The sequence below is a fragment of the Pseudochaenichthys georgianus genome, chromosome 14 (assembly GCF_902827115.2).
Source record: "Pseudochaenichthys georgianus chromosome 14, fPseGeo1.2, whole genome shotgun sequence".
Taxonomy (NCBI): domain Eukaryota; kingdom Metazoa; phylum Chordata; class Actinopteri; order Perciformes; family Channichthyidae; genus Pseudochaenichthys; species Pseudochaenichthys georgianus.
In genome coordinates this window covers 11,908,148-11,916,808 of record NC_047516.1, presented here as the reverse complement: position 1 = coordinate 11,916,808, position 8,661 = coordinate 11,908,148, and the positions used below count along the sequence as shown (strand labels likewise).

At 40.6% G+C, this 8,661-nt stretch overlaps 1 long non-coding RNA gene across 1 annotated transcript; it reads right to left on the bottom strand.

The window, feature by feature from the left end:
- Positions 1 to 7,099: 7,099 nt before the first annotated feature.
- On the bottom strand, positions 7,100 to 7,676 carry LOC139435162 (uncharacterized). The gene is made up of 2 exons (XR_011644422.1): positions 7,469 to 7,676; positions 7,100 to 7,247 (listed from the first exon to the last, which is right to left on the bottom strand). It is a non-coding gene; the product is annotated as an uncharacterized lncRNA (long non-coding RNA).
- Positions 7,677 to 8,661: the final 985 nt, after the last annotated feature.

Here is an 8,661-nt window from a genome sequence, read left to right as displayed (position 1 = left end):
GGTCCTTTTTATTTTACTGTAACTTTGGAAGTTGTGTTACCAATGCTTACTGTTTATTTGATACCCATTTGGTAATCCAATTAATAAAAACAACAAGGTTTGGGTTCGTTCTTCAGATGACTGTGACGTTAACGTGAAAGCTCAATAATGAACTCAGCTCAACCAACCATATTGTAATATCTAAGTAATCATCTTGAAATGTGACATTAATAATTGTAATATACACACATCTTATTGTGAGGTTGATTTCACATACACTACTTCGACATTAGCTTGTCTACATATTGAGCATAGCCAATTTAAATTAACCTTAGCGATGCATACAGTTCCTACATACATAATAAAATATCTCTCTAAGTTACAAGGATGACCTTATTTTATCAACCTCAAACAGAAGCCGTTTGTTCTACAGCATTATCCCACTTAACACTTGTCTATTTCGTTCTAACCTTTATATATACACAGGCTATTATTTTAACTTGGAGGCTACGATTACTATCGTTAGCACCGATGTAGCTACCACTCGCTAACCCAAGCCTTAACATTCATTCTATAACACATAGGTGTGAGCAAGCTCTCTGATTGGTCAATAGGCATGTTTGATTCCACGATCAAACAACGGTCAAATAGAACGTGCCTTTTCACAACAAGTCAGTATCCCTCCGCATCTGAGAAAAACGGTTTGTTTTTCGAACTGGAACAAGAAAGCAGCGGAGAAGTAGTGGTTTCCATAGCGACACACAGCCGTTACACTGTTACATTGTCTCTCGTTGGAAAATCGTTAGCTACAAAATGTCAGATTTTATAGTTAATTTTGATTTGTTGGGGGGCCTCAGTATTGATGAATGGTTGGACATGGACACAGACCACAAAACCAACGAAAGATTTGCAGCTGTTTCAACTGACGAGCTGAGTGCGTTGGAAAAAAGTCGCAACGAAAAGAGTACATTGGCGTCAACTACCTGGGCTGTCAAATGTCTCAAAGCGTTCTTAAAAATCCAGGAGAAAATGGTGGATTTCGGACCAGTGTCCAAACTGGAGCTAAACAGCTTACTTCGCCAGTTTTATGGAAGTGTTAGAAACACTAAGGGCCAGCAGTACGCTATTAGTACTAGGGGTGCAACAACTAATCGACTTAATTGATTACCAAATTAGTTGCCAACTAATTCAGTCGTCGATTCGTTGGTGACGTCATCATGTGCGTTTTACGCGCCGTTAAGTTATTGGTACTGGAGACATTTAAAAAATATATGTAATGTATTATTGATACAAAAACATTATATTGCAGTCTTAGTGTGGCCAGCTCGTTTATAATATGTACTAAAAAGACAAACAAATGCGTCTATGATGTATTTTCGATCAGACGAGATCTCTCTCCCTGGTCTGTGTGGGAGGGGGCGGGGCAGTTTACACACACGCGGCTGCTACATGCAGCAACACACTGCGGAGAGAACGCCGCTCCAAGGTGTGGTTAAACTTTACCCGTCTCGATGCTCGTTGCCTAAAGTGCAATACGTGTTTAGCATGTGAGGGCGGTAACATGAGCAGTTTGTCTAAACATTTAGCAAAAGTGCTCCACATTCAGACGGAGGAATGCACCGGGTTCCACTGTCTTTCTAGCAGCTCTGTAGCCCCATCCACGAGGAACGTTTCCACGTCAGGTGTTATGTATGCTAGCAGCAACACAGAGTTAACTACATTATATAAACATGGGGTAATGATTTGAGGTAACTGAATTAGTTAGTTTGTTAAAGTTTCAGCTATTCTGTTTACAATTCTGTCATCACATTATTTATTATTTGCTAAAACACTGTTGTTTCTTTTGATGTGAAATATTATTTATTTAATTTAAATGAAAAGCAATGTTCATTTTGTAAACAATTTGTTTAGTTAATTTAATAATATGTATTTTTTAATCAAGTATTCATCTTTATTGTCTTCCTTGCTAGTTTCCACATGCCTAAAACAACCTCAAGCTAAATCTAAAAGTTGATGGCTAAATAAGAGCGTTTGAGAAATTGTGCAAGGCATAATAGTCCGAATAGTCGAATAATCGTTTCATTAATCGATAGATTAATCGACTATCAAATTAGTCGTTTGTTGCAGCCCTAATGTCGGTTTGAGAGCTGGGATCAACCGCTTCGTTAATGACCCCCCGTACAGCCGGGCATGGTGTTTGATGAAAGACAATGAGTTTACCACCTCAAATAACGTGTTCTCCGGACTCATCAAGTCACTCAGAAGGGCTGGGCAGGACAAAACTGAACACCATCCCGCTATCACCAATGAGGACCTCGAAATCCTGAGGAAGTCCTGGGCCATGGACCCAAACACACCACGGGGCCTCCTCAACAAGGTAATAATAATAATAATAATAATAATAATAATAATAATAGCATAATAATAGCTACTTTATTGATCCGCAAGGAAATTGTTTTTACAGTAGACATGTCCTACATTACATTACAGGTGTGGTTCGATACCCAACTGCATTTCGGAAGAAGGGGAAAGGAGGGCCTGAGGAAACTCACTCCACAATCTTTCGTTGTTAAACGAGATTCTGCAGGCGAGTTGATCAAACACGCGTTCGCCGGACTCATCAAGTCACTAAGAGGGGCTGGGCAACGAAAAAGTTGTTATCATTAAGCCTACAAGCTTTTATTATTATGAGGCTATTATTATTATTATTATTATTATTATTGTTGTTGTTCTTATTATATTGTTCTTATTATTATTATGTCATCATTGTTATTATCTTTGTTGTTGCTTCATAAGGTCAAACTTGCCTAACATTCGTTTTTTTTTTTAATTATCCTTAAGGCACCAAATATGTGACGATGGCATTTAACGAGGAAACTAAAAATCATAAATGCCACAACGACAGGGAGCGCCAGAACAGGAGAGGGGCAATGTTTGAGGAGCCGGGCAATGCCCTTTGCCCAGTAGCTTCGTTCGAGGCCTACCTATCAACACTGCCCGAATCAGAAAAGGCTTTCTACCACCATCCAAGGAAGTCGGTGAAGCCTGGGGATGCGGTGTGGTATAGCATGGAGCCCTTGGGGGTGAACAGCCTGGGGTCCATGATGACCCGCATTAGTGAAGAGGCTGGCACTGCTACGCGTTACGGAGCGTCCACACTACAGCTTCAAAAAAAGCTTGGAGCTGGGCGTGTCTGGAGCTTGGGGATTTTATTCAAGCAATGCGACCAACTACCAATCACATGAATCTCCCGCCCCCGACATACAAAGCAAAAAACCCCGGGGATTTTATGGGAGCAATATATATATATATAAACTCCCCAAACAGGCGAAAACCTACCAGTTTCACCCACTGTCTCTGCCACCTCCCTCCATGTCTGGTTCCTCCGGTTTGTATCCCAGTAGGTGAAGAAGGTCTGGTCATACAAAACCGGGTGATTTGCTACAGCGATAATTAGTTTCTCCTCCAACTTTTTTTGAAATATAGAAATGAACGGCGGGATATCTCTCCCAGCTTAGACACGGTTTGATTGGCTACGGCTTGAGCTGTCAGATTTTCAGAAACGGGATTTGATTGGCTGGCGCTGGCTACTCTGGCGTCTCCGGCGTCAGAAGTTGAACATTGTTCAACTTCTGACGCCGGAGACGGCGGAGACAGGCCGCTCTGCTACCCACAATTCAGTTCGGCGAAAAAGCGAGGCAACGTGACGTCACCCCATTCAAAGTGAATGGGCAGATTGGAGTTGTCGACGCTTCCGACGCTGTCGACGCTGTAGTGTGGACGGGCCGTTACACAAACCATTGCGTCAGAAGCACCTGCATACAGCGGCTGGCGGAGGCAGGGTTGGAGGCCAGAGAAATCATGTCCGTTAGCGGGCATACAAATGAGTCATCGCTTCGCAGCTACTGGGCTCCATCTCTGGACAACAGAAAGATGTGGAGCAACGCGCTTTTTGCCGGTCCGGGACACGCCATGAAACGGCCACTGGAGGAAAGCTCTTCCGATAACCTACCCGTGAACACCACAGCACCACCTGCAAAAAAGTCTGGCATGGAGTTCATGGAGAGCTGTTTCAAAAATTGCACTTTTAATGGCAGCATGAACATCCACCTTCATTCTGAAGCCAAAATCTTAAATATGTAAATAAATAGCCTAATTCAAGAATTGTTGTCAATAAATTGTTTTCAATAAATTGGTTAATAATATATATATTTTTTTAAATATTATTATATTATTATATATATTATTTTTACCCTACTTTTTCATTAGTTTTACCAATATAACTCGATTTAATTGTATTTAAAATAACATTTCCAAATAAATAAATCCTTCGAATCTGCCTGTTCAGTTTCTGTTAGAATGTGAAGGGTTAAATGCCATCTCTGCGAGGTGAAGACGGGAGAGCTTGTTGGTCCCTCTCTACATTCACAGAGGGCCAGCTATAGAGAGGCGAAGTCCCTCCCTTTCCGGGAGCCTCCATGGGACCCCGGAAGCGTAAAATTATACATTGAAGTCAATGGAGAGAGAAAGGTTATCTTTTGATCCCGTTTGAATTGTGCCACGAATGACACATATGATGTTTGTCAATTTAAAAGAATATTTTGCAAGTCAAAAAAATAAAAATGTGTCGTAAAACTGTGAAGTTACACATTTTTTTGTGTGAAACCGCTCAGTGAACTACAGGTCTCTTGGTCTCGCACAATACGCGTCACCATCACAAAGACGGCCGTCACGTTAGCAAATTTCACCTGTTTCTTTCAGAATGAGAATAAAAGTATAAAACGAGGTGAACATCACTACAAGTCTGGACACGTTGAGAGCTGTACATACACGAAAGGGGAGTTAGTCGGTTCTGTAAGAGCAGCGGGACCGGCTTTACAAGATGTTGGTGAGTAATATGAGTGCAATGTGTAACGTTAATGTCAGCTAGCTAACATTAGCTAACAAGGTACACTAACGTGTTTTGTTTCAGTAACTAGTTTTCTCCTTAAGAACTTCGTGGTCTCTGTGTATGAGGGGATAACATTAGTGTTCACAAGAACAAGGTAAACTCCCGTGTTTTGTTTTAGTTGCTCTTCAGATTGAAGCGGCCAGTTTTATATCGACCATACTGTATGTGTGATCTCCTTTTACATCTCGTTGTGTCATTTGAGTTTATTTGCTGTGTGTAGATTCAAGGGTTTTGGTTATCTTGTCAATTTGTTTGGTTATCTAGGCACAGCTGTGTGTGACTCCCTCGGGTACACTGGTATGTGTTTTCCTAATGTAGAGAGGGTTGATTAATTAATAAACTACACACTGAGTCTAGATCCTGACCAAATCCTTTTTTATTGTTGATCAAATGTTTTTCAAAAATGTATTCATACACATTTAGAAAAATACAATGTACAATCACAACCAGTACAACACACATTACAAAAAATACAGAAACAACAAACAATAACAACAATCAGACAAAACTATGGAAAAATAACCCCTCCCACCCCCAGATCCGGACCATCCTTGTATTATTGCTCATTCAATCTATTATAACATGCTAACAAACATGGTACTTACTTTATTTTTACAGATCTGCATGGGAGACGATGGCGCGATGCAGAGCGCTGTCTGTGATTGTGCACGGGGGATGTACAAATGCAGCCACGCTGCAGCATTGGCAATATGTGCCATGTGGCAGATCAGCTCCACAGATGTTGAGTGCCAGTGGAGGAAGCCTGGCACTTCCAAAGTAGTCCAGCCAGTGTCTCAACTTTACCAACAGTGAGAGGAGACATACAACCCACTGGCCAGAGACATCGCCACTCAGGATGTAGACTGGTTCAGGTCTGCACTGAGGGGCGCACAGTGTGGCATGGCATGGCTTTTGTCACCTGAGCCAGAGCCGTGGCCTCAACATCAGGCCATTGTCACCGTGCCGGAGCTGGTGAAGGGGCATGGGGGTCGGGGGCTTGAGGCAATTCTTGCCTCAATTTGACTGAGCAGAGACCAGCAAGCTGCCATCCAGACAGCCACCGGAGGACAGCGGACAAATCCTCTGGCAGTTACACAGGCGGGGCAGGTTGACAGCCAGCAAGTTTGGTGCTGTGCTGCGGTCGGGACTTTCATCCACTCCATGCGCGTCCCTCATGAAGAGGGTGCTCGGGGGGTACAACTGGGACGGAGTCATGGCTGTCAACTGGGGGGTTGTAAACGAGGCCGAAGGGGTGAAGGCTTTTGTGCAGGCCTATCAGGAGACAGTGTTCGAGTCTGGTCTCTTTGTGAGTGAGTCGGTGTTTTGGGAGCATCCCCCAATGGACTTGTGCAGCCATCTGCCCTGCTGGAGGTGAAGTGTCCACCATCATTATATAGGATATATATATATATATATATATATTTGTATACATATCTGTAAATTGTATAATTTTATTTGATTTAAAAGTCTTTTTGATCTCTCTGTCTATAAACACAAACTGAGTAAGATTGACAATAAAGTTGACTTTGAAAAAGATATATATTCTTTATGAAAATAGTTGACTGTTGGAGAAATTAATCCAAATGAAATGTTGGACTGAACTACAACTACGCCTTTAAATCTCTATGGACTGTTTTTCAGTGGGATGGCAAGTTCCTATCTTTAAACATTTATTAGTTTTTTCTCAGAACAGATTTGATTTTCTGAAGTTAATTTAACTTAACCATGTAAGGTCATTATTAAAAAGGTACAATCAATTTGTTTAGGGTTGAATACAATAATGATAAACATTTCATTTGGATAATTTACTGACAGAATAAGAAACTCAATGATGCTCTACTCACCTGTTCCTTTTTATAAAGTGAAACCGTTGAAACGATAGATTTTAGTAAACTTAAAAACAACCTTCTCCAAAAGCTATCAAGGAATATACCGAATACTTGTTTTAGAACTTTATTACATATTTTTATATAAATAGTTTGAGTGATCCATAATTGACAGAAGCTTGTGTTTACACTGACCTGTTACTCATATATTAATGTCTTTGTAACTTCTTTAAACCACTACCTCACTAATTTCTTTCATTCATCACGGTTCAGTAAACTAAGTGACACATGAACCAGTTTAATAATGACATGGATGTCGGTGCAGTCCACAGTCATTGTGCAGTTGAAGGCAGAATGAATTTATTATTGACTCCGAATGAAGCACAACTTCATGTCATACAATACATTGACTTTGTTTGTAATTGTGTAAAAAAATAAAGCATTGATTAGCAAGCAGGACCTGCAGGAACAGAGCATGGTGATGGATGGAGCTGGGAAGAGAGAAGAATAAAGAAAACCGATCAACTTTATTATCGGATATTAAAAATTCAATTTCAAAACAAGTTGCCACTCCTACAGTTTTCTAGTATGTAAAGATGATTTCACTTGACCTATGCAAAATATCACACTCAATACATGTGTGTCTCTGGGGGGTGCATTGTGCCTTTGATGTATATAAATAATATACCATAACCAAATTACTATTACGTACAGTGGAAATCAGGTTGCCAGAGCAGGTCAGTCCAGTGTGCATGTTCCTCAGGGTCTCAGCAGTTACAGGTGAGGTAAAGAAAATAAAAGAGAAAAAGGTCAGTAACAACACTTTAAAGTAACAACACTTTGAATAATTATCTCTTTTAATAATGTTCTATCAGTAATCACTCAACTACTGTCTTTCCAACAAACAGATTGACTCACTATCATCACAATGAAACACGTCTAGAAGAATGGACCACAGATGGAAATTAGCTATTAGCTATAATCTGGCATATTGCATCTCTTCTCTTTGCTGAGATTAATGTTTTTGTATGCATGGTCCTTCTATAAATAAATAAATGTCATGCAAAGCTGCCTGCCTGCCTTCGACTCTCCCTGAACTGCCTGATCTTTTAATGTTCAATGTTAACCATTTGAGCAGATAGCATTAAGTAGAAAAGATCGCAGATGCTAATGTGACGTTAGCCTACCTCCCGCCCCCTTAGCACCTGGTGGAGGGGGCGATAGGCTCCTCTTCAAATGTTTCACAAAATACTTACCATCATGACTACTCTTACTGTTTAACATGTTGGTTTACTTCATGTTAAGGCTAATACAAATGACAAGGCTAAGTAATGTGATGCTAACTAACGTGCTCGCTACTAGCTATGTAGCTAGCTTGACTATGTTCCATGCAAAACATGTGTATTACCTGATATGTCTGATCCAACGCCTCCTGGTCCTTTCATCAGACGGGAAGCGATAGAACGACCTATGATCTATAAGTATGATCACTTATGTGATCACAACCTGGTACAAAGCACACAGGCATCTTGTAAAAGTGAATTTATTTTTAGCAATCTCTTATTTATTGGAGGGAATAAATCAGTTTTGAGATCTTCTTCGCTTTAATTACGAGTCGCAACCACTTGGAGCATTATCGCCTGTGACATCACTTACGCGAGCCAGAATGGGATTTGGGATTTGTAGTCTTTGTAGTCGCGTATTTTTCATAGTCTTATATTTCAACAGTTTTACGACAAAATGTGACTTTTTTTGACATGGAACTTATTGTTTAAGATTGAAAAACATCATATGTGTAGTTCGTGGCACAATTCAAACGGGATCAAAAGATACGTTTTCTCTCTCCATTGAATTCAATGTAAATGTTTCGCTTCCGGGGTCCCATGGGCCGGAAGTAGATGGGCG